Below are 15,572 nucleotides of genomic sequence, written 5' to 3' on the forward strand. Positions count from 1 at the left end.
GATAGCTGTCAAGATATCTCCCTTTTTTCTTTGTGTGGCTGGAAGGTTCATATGACAAGGTGTGTGACCTCTCTTCCCTTGCACTTCATACCCCTGTACCCCCCCCCCCCCATTTATTCTACAGTAGGGTGAAATTATCTGCAAAGTGTGTGAGATGGACTACAGGCATTATATTTGGGTTTATTATATGAATTCTGAAATTCAAAATCAAATTTATCGATTAAACCAAATTTCAAGGATATAATGCAACAGGCAGACGCTCACCAAGGTTACTATCTGAAGGTGATGAATTCATCTCAATATTTGAGCATGGGTGACTATTGTGTGTAATAGTACTGGAACCAAGTTACGAGGAGAAGCCAAGTGAAATAGTTCGTGTTTCTAAATGCCTTCCACAACCTCTGCATCAAAGTATTTCCAGGCAATGATTTTTTTTTTTATGAAGTAGTCATTGCTGAGTATGAAGTGTTGGTTTATGTGCACAGCAAGATCACACAAACTTGCTCAAAGCTCACCTCTGCTACCCACTTTCTTGTCACCTGGTCTCACCTACAGTACTGCCCACGTGTATATAGCTCGGGTGCCTAAGACTTTTGTACTGTAATGGTTTTATATATTACACTGTTCTGCTGCCAGAAGAAAACCAAAATTCCTAACATATGTGAGTGATGATAAACCTAATTCTAATATGGGTCTCTATTGTGGACTGAGAGTGGAAAGGGGAAATTGTGGTTGGGAGTACTGGGAAGGATCAGAGAGACATTCTGTAATGGTCAATAAACTGATTGTTTGGAATCAAATTACCTTGCCTGGTGTCTCAGGGCTGTGTCTGTCTGCACCTGTCCCCAGCACTTCCCTGCCACCTGTCCTCCAGCCCTCTGGCTAGCCACTCCCAACTTCCTTAGCTCCTGCCAGGTTTACAAACTTGCTCTTCGCTCCACGTTGACAAATACAGTACTGTGCAAAAGTCTTTGGCAACCTAGCTGTTCCTAAGTGCCTAGGACTTTTTCACAGTACTGTATCACCTGGCATTTGCACTTCTTCCTGTCATCCCCATCTTCTTATTCTGACTTCTTTTCTCTTCCTGTCCTGCCCTGAACAGTTTTGTGTGTGCTGCTCCAAGCTTGTTGTTGCTCCTGTTAATTACCAGTATTAGAAGCCCACAGAATAGTACCCCAATAATATTTAATCAGCTGTGCCAGTAATAACCAAAAGCAAAAAATGGTAGTGAGTTAGGAACGCAACCAAAGCTGTAACATTTTTTTTAGAAAGTAAGTGCAAGTATATTTGATACGTCAGGCAGCATCCATGGAGTGGAATAAAAAGTTGAACCTGCTCTGTTTGGGGAAAAATGGCTTGGAACATATGGTACCGATTGCAGCTTTCATCTCCACAGAAAACAGCCATATCAGTAATACACAAAATGCTGGAGGAACTCAGCAGGTTGGGCAGTATCTACGAGGAGAAATAAGCAATCTATGCTTTGGATCGAGTCTCTTCATCAGGACTGGAAAGGAAGATGGGGGCTGGGGAAGGAATACACGCTGGCAGGTGATAGATGAAACCAGGTGGATGGGTGGGAGAGGGGGAGAAGTGAAGAGCTGGGAGGTGAGAGGTGTAAAAGGCTGAAGGAGGAATCTTAATAGAAGAGGAGAGTTGACCACAGGAGAAGGGGAACCAGAGGGAGGTGATAGGCAGATGGGGAGGAGGAGTAAGAGGGGAGCCGGAATGGAAAAAAGAAGGGAAAAGGGGAACAAATTACTGCAAGTTGTATAAGTCGATGTTCATGCTGTTTGGTTGGAGACTACACAGAATATGAAATGTTGTTCCTCCAAACTGAGAATGGCCTCATCATGGCAGTACAGGAGGCCATGGACCAACATAGACATCTGTCAGTGTTGTACATTTTCTCAATGTGGACTGTGTTACTTATTTCCACATAGGTCTTGATTTGAGTTGAACTTGACAGCTTCCAATTCAGAGATGAGTGTGTTGACAATTTTTGAAATATTTGATTGTATCCGAAGAACACTGCAGTGATTCATTGCAAATCACTTAAAGCTTGTTAATCAAACTTCCTTTTTTTTTTAACACAGAACTGAGTGTTGTTGGCATTCTGCTACACCATTGGCTGTTTTATGTAATGTTTTGCAGATGTGGATTAAACTTGCTGGAGCGTTGCGGGGGAGGAATTGCATGTCGGCAAAATACTTGTACGATAAAGGTTACCTTGCAGATTATGTACAAATAGCAGCTGCAGACATTGCTTAACTTAAAACTGGTTCACTTGAGCTGTAAGGTCCATCGTGTTTAAATCTGAAAATATCTGTAAATTTGTGTGTTTTGCACAGTACCATCACCTGCCATTTGGACTCCCATCCCCACCTTAGTGTGCTTTCTTTTCACTTCCTGTCCAGTCCTGATTTTTTAAAAATTCTCCTCCATAGATGCCTCGTGACCTGCTAAGCAGGAATGAGAGGTTTGTGGGGGTGGGGGAAACAGTGGAAGGAGTAGATGGTGGTAGCCAGGTGAGCGGGGGAACATAGGCGATGTAAGGTTTTGGAAGGTGGGTTATATAACCTTTTGAATTGCATTGAGATTTGTGTTAATTAGTCTTGAACATCTGAAATTTCAGTCACTAATCAGTACTTGAATGGTACAGGGTAAATGCAGATGCCAAATGTTCAAAAGGGAACATCCCACAAGAGGTCAACGGCAGATGCAATCTCAATGGCTATTCACGTGGCTTTAGACTACCATGGACAACACGACTACATCAGGATGCTGTTCATTGACTGTAGCTCAGCATTTAACACCACCATTCCCGCAATCCTGATTGAGAAGTTACAGAGCCTGGGCCTCTGTACCTCCCTCTGCAACTGGTTTCTTGACTTAGCCAGAAGACCACAATCTGTGCGGATTGGTGATAACATTTTCTCCTTGCTGACAATCAACACTGGCACACCTCGGGTGTGTGCTTAGCCCACTGCTCTACTCTCTATATACCCAGACTGTGTGGCTAGGCATAGCTCAAATAACATCTATAAATTTGCTGATGATACAACCATTGTTGGTGAAATCTCTGGTGGTGATGAGAGGGCCTACGGGAGGGAGATACGCCAACTAGTGGAGTGGTGTTGCAGCAACAGCCTGCCACTCAACGTCAGAAAGACGAAAGAGCTGATTGTGGACCTCAGGGAGGGTAAGACGAAGGAACACATACCAATCCTCATAGAAGCATCAGAAGTGGAGAGAGTGAGCAGTTTCAAGTTTCTGGTTGTCAAGATCTCTGACGATCTAACTTGGTCCCAACATATCGATGTAGTTATGAAGAAGGCAAGACCGTGTCTATACTTCATTAGGAGTGTGAAGAGGTTTGGTATGTCAACAAATACACTCAGAAACTTCTGTAGATGTACCGTGGAGAACATACTAACAGGCTGCATCATTGGTATTGGGGGAGGGGGGTGCTACTGCACAGGACTGAAAGAAGCTGCAGAGGGTACAAATCTAGTCAGCTCCATCCTGGGTGCTAGCCTACAAAGTACCTAGGACATATTCAAGGGGCGGTATCTCAAAAAGGCAGCGTCCATTATTAAGGACCTCCAGCACCCAGGGCATGCCCTTTTCTCACTGTTACCATCAGGTAGGAGGTACAGAAGCCTGAAGGCACACACTCAGCGATTCAGGAACAGCTTCTTCCCCTCTGTCATCCGATTCCTAAATAGATGTTGAACCCTTGAACACTACCTCACTTTTTTAATATTTGTTTTATGAATTATTGTAATATACTATTATACTGTAACTGATTTACTTTAATATTTTTTCTGTATTATGTAGTGAAATGCAGCTGCTAAGTTAACAAATTTCAAGACGCATGCCGGTGGTAATAAACCTGGATCTGATCCTCCTCATGACCTCTGCCTGCATCTCCTCCCTGATGGTAGCGATGAGAAGAGGGCACGTTCTGGTCGGTGCGCATCCTTAATGATGTAGCCACCACCTTGAGGCATAGCCTATTGACGACTTCCTCGATGGTGGGGAGGATGTGCCGGTGATGCGTGCGTGTGCAAGATTCCATGAGACTGTTTGACAAGAGCTCTAGGCAATATTTCTCAATTAATGTCACAAAAGCAGTCACTTTTCAGAGGCTCTCTTATTTGCAGGAGCTTATAATGCTGCTTCATCTACGTCAAGTGACTTAATCAGGAAGGAGGGGAATAACATTCCTGGAATATTTGTTGTGACAGGTGTGTTAAGTTCAAGACTTGTGTCATAGTGATGAAACAGGACTAGATCAAGAAATGAAGGCAGCAGTTGTCATCTGTTGGTTGATTTGAAATGGCAAGATTGACTTGCCAATGGATAGTACTTTGGCGGGGGGCGGGGGGGATAACTGTTATAGTAGTTGATATCTTGTCAAATGTTGGACCCATTTAAATGAAGGGTTATGGTTGAGTGGAAAGATTCAGCAATTTGGTACTGTTAATTTTGGAGCAGAAGAGACTGAGAGGGAGATTACTTGGTCATTATTTTACATTTGTGAAAGTTGATGATTAACTTTGTATCTGCACAGTTGTCTTTTGCACATTAGTTGTTTGTCATTGTGTGTAGTTCTCAATTGATTCTATTGCATTTCTTCTACTGTGAATGCCTATGAGAAAATGAATCTCATGCACTTTGATAGTAAATTTACTTTGAACTTTGAGAGGATGTAAAATAAAGAGAAAAACAAAGAAAATAATGGGAAAACAGATTTAGTGGGATAGCTAATATAATAAACATGGTTCATCTAGTGAATATATCGATTTGAAATTCATTTGCTGGTGGATATTGAAAGGAGTCTTAAAATTCACTAGGCGCTTTTGAAATAAAAGAAATATCGGAGATCTGCGGGGAATTAGCAGAAGCGTGAGACTAACTGGCTGGTGCAGATTTGCTGGGCTGAGCAGTTGCCTCATGTGGTGCACGTTCTATAATTCTATTGAAACTTTGCCTCTTGAGTGAGCACCAGCTATTTTGTATGACAACTTAATTATTCATTGTTTTAGTACTGCATGTTAGTAAACTCCTTTTTAATGGTGATTGTTATGAACACTTGCGGTACTTTAATACTCCCTATTGTATCATTTAAGCTGCAGTGGTAATTTAATGCAGCCTTTAAAGTCCTTAAATTATGATTTTTAAGGGGCCATCAGAACCTCAAATGAACCATGAAGCTGGTATGAGCTCTTAACTGTGCAGGCTTAATAATTGAAGCTTTATTGGGGACAGGAAGGGAGTTGAATTCTTTTGCACATTACACATTTGCATGCAAAATGTTTGCAACTCTAGCTGATATGGGAAGTGCTAACCATTTGAAAGACGGTGGCCAGTCTTATCTTTTGCTATCGTCTTAGTTACGTGTGACATCAGTAATTGGTATCTGATTGTGACAGTCCGTCTTTTGGTTTGCAGCAACTGTCACCTCAGAGTTTTCTTGTGTTGAAGTTGTAGATCTGTGATCAGGAGTACATTTGACACTGCACTTGAAATACCATGTTTTAATTTAATGAGATGCAGAGTAGGCCCTTCTGGATCTTTGAACCGCTCCACCCAGCAGCCCCTGATTTGATCCTAGCCCAATTACGGAACAACTTACAATGACTAATTAACTTGCTCGTCAGTACATCTTTGGATTGCAGGAAGGACACCAGAGGAAGTCCACGTGGTCACAGGGAGAATGTACAAGTTTCTTGTAGGCAGTGGCGGGAGTTGAACTGGGGTCACTGGCACTGTGAAGCACTGTGCTGACCACTACGCTACCACGCCACCCTATAAGTTATTGGTATCCCACTATTAATATTTGCTGAAACTCATTTGTTTGATTTTCGATGATGGCTGAGGCCTGGGCAAGGTTGTATGGAAGACTTGCAGTTGCCCATGCTACAAGTCTCCCCTCTCCAGGCCACCAATGTTGTCAAAGGAAAGGGCATTGGGACCCAACATGCTGCCACAGCTAAGGCTTTAACCAGCAACCTTGAGATCATTAGACCACCGCCTTAACCACTTGGCCACGCACCACACGACACACATTTACTTGTGCTTCAACAAACCACAAGTATTTGGTGCATTTGTCACCAAGTGTCTTCCCACTCGTTTGCACCCTTGTGTCGGCCTGCTGCCTAGTAATCTCTGTGAATGGAACTTGCTGGGAGTGGGGGGGGGGGGGATACAAGGGCACCCCAGAGTCCAATTCTGATGCTGGAACTGATTTGCTAGTTGAACTGGAATGAGAATTGGGATGTGTGGGTGATTTCAGTGTGGAGGGATCGGTACAACAGTGGAGGAAAGCCAGAGTCGAGCATGGTCCAGGGGCTTGGCCTCCTTGCGGGCCTTTTCTTCTCTGGCATCCTTGTTCTCATCGCATCTAATAGCTTGCTGAGAAGATGAGATTCTTCTTAACATAATTAATATTGCCCCAATAGTCAGGCAGACAGGGATAAAATAGCTTTTACATACTATCGGTTATATTTGATGATTGACTCTGTTAGCAATTGATAAAAAAAATACCATCAAAATTTCCAAGAGCCCTCTGCAACCTTAAAAGTGCTTAAAAATGTATGATTATACGATGAGGAGATAGAATTGGGTTTAACTGGGGAAGCATAGATCTGAGCAATCTGTGTTGTAACTATCTAATTTCATGAGTAGAGTGCTTCTTGAAGAACCAGAATTATGATGGTTAATTTTTGCTAAAGTGATTTTCTTTGCTATTCTGTGTTGATCTAAGAGCCAGAAAGTACAGTGAGGCTGTTGACCTCACAATCTATCTTGTTATAACTGCACCCTCATTGTCTGCCTATACTGCCTCTTCTCTCTAACTGTAACATTTTCTTTTATAACCACATCATAGTCGCAGTTGATGATTTAAGAGATGTTAATTCGGAAGCTGGATATCAGCTTGGTGTAAATTGTTTTTTTCTGCAAATTACTTATGCCAGATTACCTGGTCCAATTCAACTTTTAGCTGGTAGTTTCTTTTCAGTCCAAATGCTGGCATAATAAATACATCTGTATTTGGGAGGTAAATGGTAAATAGTTTTGGTGTTGAACTAAACAGTGAGACAATGGAATGGTTAATTATAATCAAAATCAGTCTTTCTACTGTGTGGGAAGTGGTGGGAGGAAGATTGTTTGCGAATCCTATAAATTAGAAGCTTTGTTTTGATATCATCCAGCAACCGATTCCAGCATTATTACTGTAACCCTTAGTGCAATAAAGGTGTAGATTCTGAGCTGCTGGTGAGTTCTGTGACTTCCTTCCATTCCCAGGGTGCAACCTTCGTGATCGTGATTGCATGCGTATGGCGAGGACAGCTCATTCAGAAGCACGCCAACTGCTTTGCTGCTCCCCGAACGAGTCATAATCATAGAACATTACACCACAGAAGCGGGCACTTCAGGTTGCCAAACTATTAATCTGCCTAGTCCCACCAGCCCACACGTGAACCCATAGCCCTCCACACCCTTCCCATCCATGTACCTATCCGAATTGTCTTGTCAAGGCAAGTACGAGACCTTGGAGGTGGATATTGGCTACCTGTCTTTGGTGGGTTCTCGTAGAATATTTCTCCTTCGACTTCCCTATACCTTCCCCCTGGAGTCCAAACATTTTCATTGCCCTGGATCTCTGACCTGATCCACTTTTGCCCTAATGCAGTGTTTTGGCCTGAAGTATAAAGATTATCTTTCTGTCTCATGTACGTCAAAACATACAGTGAAACGTGTCGTTTGCATCAAATCCTATCGGGGATTGTGCTGGGCAGCCCACAAGTGTCGCCACGATTCTGGCGTCAACGTAGCATGCCCAGAGCTCACTAGCCCCGAGAATGTGTTTTGAATGTGAGTAAACTGGAGCATGCATAAGAAACCAACGTTGTCATGGGGAGAGTGTACAAACTCTTCATGGACAGTGAGACTGGAACTGTAACAGCATTACACTCGCTGCTATGCTATCACCCTGTCCATCGACAACTTTACTCTCTCAGATGCTGCCTGAGCTCCTCTAGCAGGTAACTTGTTGCTCCAGATTCCAACATCTACAGTCTCTTGTACTGTATCTCCTCTTTTGCTGATCACGAGTCCGCTCTAAGCACCACATCTTTCATGAGCAGCTAATTTTTATGACATTGTATTTTGAGTGTCCCAGCTCTGTCCGGAACCTAGTTCTACAAACCCATTTTGATTTGCGGTGTTAGATTGTGCAAGGAAAAGGCCTTCCACAATATCTGTGTGATGCTGAATCCCATGGACCTTTCTGCAAATTATTTACTATAGCATTGACCATTTGGTTTCTAGGCCTAATTAAACGATAAATGCTGAGTTGACTCGGTCAGTCTCTCTGGGTTCTCAGAACAGCGTGTTTATGCTCATCTGAGAGTGGATAAGATCTGTTTAATATCAGATCAGTAAGATGGTATCTGTGCTACAACATGACACGAGAATTTTCACATGGGTTACCTACTCGTATCTCATTGGAGGGAATCTTCTGAGCTGAAGGTGAGTCTATTACTCACAATGTGTTTTATTTTGAGCATGTAAAGTGATTAATGCTTTGACTTAGTGCACTAATTTCTGTCACCGCTATCACTGGAAAACTTTTGAGGAGATTAAGGGAAGTGGGTAGGGGAAATAACCTTGAGCTTCCTGATTTAATGCTCCCCTGCCCTAGGTTTCTTGGAAATCGCCAGGACAGTTGAGGGAACAGAACCTATTTTGCGCTCTCTCTCTGCAAGTCATTACTAGAAAGGCTGAGGTGGCCTTGGCGCTATTTTTAATCTTCCTTATTTCTTCAGAAGCTGCTCTACGATTCCATGGTAATAACAGTCACCTTGCTCACGTAATGCCCAAATTCCTGAGTCATTCCCCGTGAGATTAGATTTTATTTGGCAATCCTGAGCGGTGAGATGTGAGTGCCAGTTTTTGTCATTTTCATACAGCATAGAAACTGACCCCCCCCCCCCCCAACCCACTGCCACTGACTCCGTGTGGACCTGTCACAGATCCATTTAACTGATCCTGTGTTGTTCTGCTCACAGCCCTGTCACTTTCCTGCTGATGCACCACTCGCCTACACAACAGGAAAACTTTACTGCAGCCCAGTTTAATTTGCCAACCAGCATATCTCTGGGATGTGCATGGATGCCAGTGTACCAAAAGGAAACTTGTGGGGAGAGTGTCCAAACACTGCACAGACAGCATTAGATTGTATCCATATTACTGGAGCTTAGAGCTATCAGCAGCACCATTCTGATGCTCCAGAAACTACTATATAGAACAGTTGTGTTGTTGGATCTTGGCGGGCTTGGAGTTTGCAGTGGAACAGCAAGTCATAGACTGTCCCACTTATTTTGCAAACTCATTTCTCCATACTAGCATCTAAGAGAGTATGATGTCATCACCTGTGAGTCGGCTGGTGTGGTATACTGCGTCCGGTGCTCCCGGTGTGGCCTTTTATATATTGGTGAGACCCGACACAGACTGGGAGACCGTTTCGCAGAACACCTACGCTCGGTCCGCCAGAAAAAGCAGGATCTCCCAGTGGCCACACATTTTAATTCCACGTCCCATTCCCAATCTGATATGTATATCCATGGCCTCCTCTATTGTCAAAATGAATCCAAACTCAGGTTGGAGGAACAACACCTTGTATACCAGCTGGGTAGCCTCCAACCTGATGGCATGAACATTGACTTCTCTAACTTCCGTTAATGCCCCTCCTCCCCTTCTTATCCCATCCCTGACGTATTTAGTTTGCCTGTTCTCCATCTCCCTCTGGTGCTCCCCCCCCCCCCCGCCCTTTCTCCAGAGGCCTCCCGTCCCATGATCCTTTCCCTTCTCCAGCTCTGTATCACTTTCGCCAATCACCTTTTCAGCTCTTGGCTTCATCCCACCCCCTCCAGTCTTCTCCTATCATTTCTCATTCCCCCCCCCCACTACTTTCAAATCTCTTTCCTTTCAGCTCAACCATTGCTGCTATCTTGACTATAAATCAATCCTAAACCAACGTGTGATCTCCCTCAGTTAATTTTTCATGAATCTGCTAACTTTTTTTTAATCACCTGATTTCTCTACTCTCCAGGTTTCTCATCGAGCAGTGCATGAGGGCCCTCGCCATATTAATTAGGATAGAACTCTGTTTGTTTATTTTCATGTTTGAACCAAGGAATGAATGACCGATCCTACCCTTTGCTGAATGGCCCTCTGACGTTGTTTGCTGAGAAAGGTACCTTCTGATAATGGAATCTGTCACATATTTTGACTAATCTTTGACAGTTAATTGAGACCCAAGGGAATTTTCTCATACACATTCTGGGTACCTTTAACCGATGGATCAGGCCATGATACGTGGAAGTTTGTCCACCGTCTCCAGATTAACACTATGATTAGCCCTGTGTCCACCGTGGAGAACTTCAGATTCCTGGGAACCACCATCTCTCAGGATCTGAAGTGGGAGCAGAACATCAGCTCCATCCTGAAGAAGGCCCAGCAGCGGATGTACTTCCTGCGGCTCTTGAGGAAATATGGTCTGCCTCAGGAATTGCTGCTGCAATTCTATACTGCAGTCATTGAGTCTGTCCTGTGCACCCCCATCACTGTGTGGTTTGGAGCCACCACCAAGCAGGATAGAACCAGACTACAGCGCACAGTGAGGACTGCCGAGCACATCATTGGAGCCTCCCTGCCCTCTATTGTGGACCTGTACTCTTCCAGGTTGAAGAAGAGGGTGGGGAACATCATAAAGGACTCCTTCCATCCTGCGCACGGACTGTTTGAACTGCTTCCGTCTGGTAGGCGCTTCAGATCCCTCCAGACTAAGACTAATAAGCTCTGGAGAAGTTTTTTCCCTACTGCTGTCACTTTGCTGAACAGTTAACTGCCGGTTAACTGTCAGCTAACTATTACTTGGATTGCACTACCTGTATGTATAATCTATATTTTCATTTATATTTATCATTATTATTGTTATGAGCAGAGAGACAACATCTGCCGGAAGTAAATTCCTTGTATGTGTACAGGTACTTGGCGATTAAATTCTGATTCTGATCAATTACTGAAATTATAGCAGTGTAGGAACCACGTATCTGTTCTCTATCTGCTTTGTATTCTGCGCTGTGTGGTTTATTATGGTAACTAGTCACGTGAGTGGGGTATGGTAAAAGCAAAGGGAGTAAGTTGTGTATTGCTGATTTCTTGGCAGTTGTAGCTTGGGACTGGCGGAGGTCATATCTTTTGCTGATAGCGGAGGTAACTCAATAACACTTAATTGTACGTTAGCTAATAAAGGACTGAAGAAAGGTTTTTACTTCTGGAAGTCATTGGAGCTGTGGGTGCATCACTTGTGTAACAGTCTGTATGGTTGCAGGCAAGTGGCAGTTAGTTTATTGGATTTTATTTATTATGAATTAGTTTTGCTGCTCTTTAGTCGAAAGCACATCAGCATCTCCACTTCCTGAGGAGATGAAGGCAAGTGAGGATCTTCCTCCACCCTTCTCCACCTCTATTTCAAACACATTTTTCCAGACACACCCTCAAGAGTATCCTGGCCAACTCCATCACTATCTGGTATGGCATCTGACCACATCCCTATAAAGAATAGTGAGAACTGTTGAAAGGGACATTGAGGTCTGTCTTCCATCCATGAGAGATGTTAATCAGAGCACTGCATACTCAGGTCCTGTGGTATTGTCAGTGATCCCTCAGTCCCTCCCATCTGTGTCACAATTTCTTTTGACCTCTTACCATCAGTTAGGAGGTAGCATTAGGAGAAGAGCTGTTCGGATAGACAGCACCTTCTCTCTCTCCTCCCCGCCCCCCACCGACTATAAAACAACCAAACTCCCTGCCACCACCCAGATCTCATCACGTACAAAGCCCCAGTGTAGTTAGGCTGGTTACTTTCTAAACTTGTGTTGCAAATGCACCTTGTATTTGTTGGTGGTAATATTAATTCATGTTATGTGTATGGTTTATATGTACCTTGGTCTGGAGGAACATTTTCATTTGGTGGAATATAGAAAATTGACTTCAACTTGACAAGAAAATGATAAAGTAGAGGTGTTTCGGGGTGTAGAGGGTGCATTAGTGGCAGGAGATATTGATCACCCTTTCAGCTTGGGGTACGGAACTGTTTTTGAGTCTCATAGTTCTGGTGTGGATGACACGTAGCTTCTTCCCTGATGGGTTTGAGACAGTGCATGAGCAGGTTTTGCGGGGTCCTTCGTGGTGTTATTGCCCTTTTCTGATGCCTTTCTGTATATATTTGGCGGGTAAGCTGCTGCCAGTGATGCATTGGGCAGTTTTGACTACCTGTTGTAGAGGCTTTCTGTCTGAGGTAGTGCAGTTTCCATGCCATATAGTGGTGCAGCATGTTGGGATGTTCTCTACTGTGCATCAGTCAAATGATAGGAGTGTAGATATGTAGAGCTGGACTCTGCATAAGAGCATAAGAAATAGAAGCAGGAGTAGGCCATTTGGCCCGTCGAGCTTGCTCCACCGTTCAATAAGATCATGGCTGATCTGGCCATGGACTCATCTCCACCTACCTGCCTTTTCCCTATAACCCTTAATTCCCCACTATGCAAAAATCTACCTGCTTTATTCGGCAGAGAATTCCACAGATTCATCACTTTCTTGGAAAAGAAGTTCCTCCTCATCGTGGTCCTAAATGTACTCCCCCCAAATCATGAGGCTATGTCCCCTAGTCTTGGAAGCAACTTTCCTTCATCCATCTTATCTATCCCTTTCATATTTTATGTTTCAATACGATCTCCTCTCATTCTTCTGAACTCTCTTGGGCCTTTTCAGAAAGTAGGGTCATTAGTGACTTCTCCTGATTGTGTAGTGCTCTGGGAGGTTGAGCGGGATGTGCACTTCCTGAAGTTTGAAACTGCTTGCACTTTCTAACTGCTGTGTGCCGATGTAAAGGGGTGTGAGCGTGCTGCAAGTTCTCCTGAATTCAGTGTACATCTCCGTAGTCTTCTTGACATTGAGGAAGAGAGCATTTACCTGGTACCAGGCCTTGGGCCCTTCCACCTCCTCTTTGTAGGCTGTCTCAATGTTGCTGATGATGAACCCCCCCCTACTAACATGTCATCAGCAAATTTGACAATGTGGTTACTCGGGTCCCCTGACATATGGGAAATTGTCCATGTTTTCCAGGGTGTGCTGCAAACCTCGTATCCCGGTGGTTTTGTTGTAGCGGGAGCTGACTTGAGTGGTTGGATTTGCAGAGTGTTTGCCTACTGCAGCTCAATAACAATGCATTTAAAAAAAACATTACCACAGTCTTAAAATGCTGAAGCTTTCACTTCAACTTTTTAAGGGACAGATTTGTCCCTTAATAGAAAGTGACTTGTATTCATAAACAAGTTTTGGAAGGTTGCAAAGTGCTATGCAGCCAATTTTGATTTGTGGTCACTGTAATGTTATAGGAAATGTGGCAGCTAGTTTGCATAAAGCAAAATCTTTTAAAGTAGGTGTAGGAGAAAGGCCAGGAGTGTGTTGTTGATTTGGGGGATAAATATTGGCCAGTGCACTGGGGAGAATGCCTTTTTTTTTAGTACGTTGCAATATGATTGGCTACATTACTGAGTGGATGTAAAAAGATCAAGGATCAACCTTGTCATTTGCCTTTACAAAAAGGGGAATACATTTACAAAGGGAGAGCATGTCTTGCATTGCATTTAACCTAAATCAGGTTAAATATCACCAGCGTATGTCAGGAAGTTTGTTGTTTTTGCGACGGCAGTATATTGCAATACATAATAGAAAAAACTGAATTACAATAAGTATACATATTTTTCAATTAAATAAGTAGTGCAGAAGTAAAACTAAATTAGTGAGGAATTGTTCAATATCCAGTCAAAAATTGGGCAGCAGAGGGGAAGAAGCTGTTCCTAAATCGTTGTGTGTGTTCCTTCAGGTTCCTGTACCACCTCTCTGGTAGTAATGAGATGAGGGCATATACTGGGTGATGGGGCTCCTTGATGATGGATACTGCCTCTTAGAGGTGTTACTCCTTGAAGATGTCTTGGATACTGTGGAGCTGACAAAGTTTACAAGTCTGCAGCTTATTTTGATCCTGTGCAATAGCCATCTTCTCCCCCACCCCATACCAAACAGTGATACAGCCAGTTAGAATACTCTCCACAGTACAGTTGTAGAAATTTGTGTCTTTGGTGACATGCCAAATCTCCTATTTTACACTCTGTATTTGTGCTCAATTTGTAAGTGAGGATCCAGTTGGCAACCTGTGTCTGAGGGAAGAATTGAGAGCCACTGAGCCAGCTTGTCCTTTTGAGAAGGTGTTACTGGGAATTTGATTCTCTTGATGTCAGCTATAATCAAACATATCAATAGCAGGGCCTTCAGAGACCAAAGCCTTCAAATAAAGTGGAAGATTGTGTTCTGCTTTTGGTTGGTGGCCATATGTTCCTGGAATGTAAAATTGAGAAGTTAGTTTTGATTATTTGCGTTTTCAATTTCTATTTTATGGTATTGGTTGTTCCTGTCCAATGGGGAGATAATTCCCCAGGAGCATAAGGATAATGATACATGTCTGGCCTGATTTTAATTAGCAACATTCCTTTATGTTGCAGCAAAGCTGGCCATATGGTCTTGAGAGGTTTAGCGCACAGCTTAACAACTTCAAGCTATTATTGTAGTACAGTTGCAAGGTTATTTTATTCTAAGTTGACCTTGCTTGTTGAGTACATAAAGCTTAACTCGAGAATCGATCTCTGATTTGGCATAGTTGACATTTGTTCCAGGTAAAGCTTTGCTCCTGTCATTCAAAGGTTAAGTTAGACCTTAACTTTAAGAGAGTTACGCTGTTGTTCACTTCCAACAGGAAAGTTTGTGTGACATAATTCTTCAGGGGCAGTGTAACTTGTTCACTGGGGTCACCCAGTGGCCAGCCATTTTAATTTTACTTCCCATTCCCACATCGTGTTCAGTTCTCTGCCCCTTGCAAAGCTCAGTGGAGGTGAAACACAAGTTAAAGGAGCAGCAGCAACTTGTATTCTGTCTGGCAGCGTGGACATGGAGCTCTCAATCTACTGGTAACTGTTCCCCATCTGGCCCTTCTTCCTCTCCCTGCTCTTTTTTCCCCTCCTATCTCTTTCCCCTCCTCTACCCTCTCCATCTGCCTCACACCTGTACAGTTCTCCCACAGAATCTCCTCCCTATTTCCCTCCTTTTATTTCACGCTTCTTTTTCCTCTCCAATATTGAAATGTTTGTTACCAATTTTGATCATAGTCCCAGCACATTAATGAGTCAGTGGCCCTTTCTGCTCTATTCTGACTTTGGACCTTCCTGATACACTGGAGATGTTGGTTGTATGCTGACATAAACTAGATTGTCTGTAAGATCTCTATTTATAATAAATTCAATTAAAAAAAGAGAAAATGCTGGAAATTTGGATCAGACAGCTGAAACGTCACCTCCATTTGGGGCTGAAACAATCCTTCCAGGTGAGACAACATTTCACCTGTGAATCTGCTGGGATGTCTGTTGTGTCCGGTGCTC

The 15,572-nt window shown here is 43.3% G+C and overlaps 1 protein-coding gene across 2 annotated transcripts in view; it reads left to right on the forward strand.

Moving 5' to 3' along the window:
* LOC132406029 (transducin-like enhancer protein 1) overlaps nt 1-15,572 on the forward strand; it is a 196,753-nt gene that overhangs the window by 37,223 nt on the left and 143,958 nt on the right. The window contains exon 1 of one of the 2 annotated variants that reach the window (XM_059991181.1): nt 9,914-10,267. The exons of the other annotated variant lie outside the window; for it this stretch is intronic. The gene's annotated coding sequence lies outside the window, so the exon portion shown is untranslated. Of the gene's footprint in view, nt 1-9,913; nt 10,268-15,572 lie in introns of those variants that run through there. 2 annotated transcript variants of the gene reach the window in all.

This window comes from Hypanus sabinus, chromosome 16, assembly GCF_030144855.1.
Source record: "Hypanus sabinus isolate sHypSab1 chromosome 16, sHypSab1.hap1, whole genome shotgun sequence".
Taxonomy (NCBI): domain Eukaryota; kingdom Metazoa; phylum Chordata; class Chondrichthyes; order Myliobatiformes; family Dasyatidae; genus Hypanus; species Hypanus sabinus.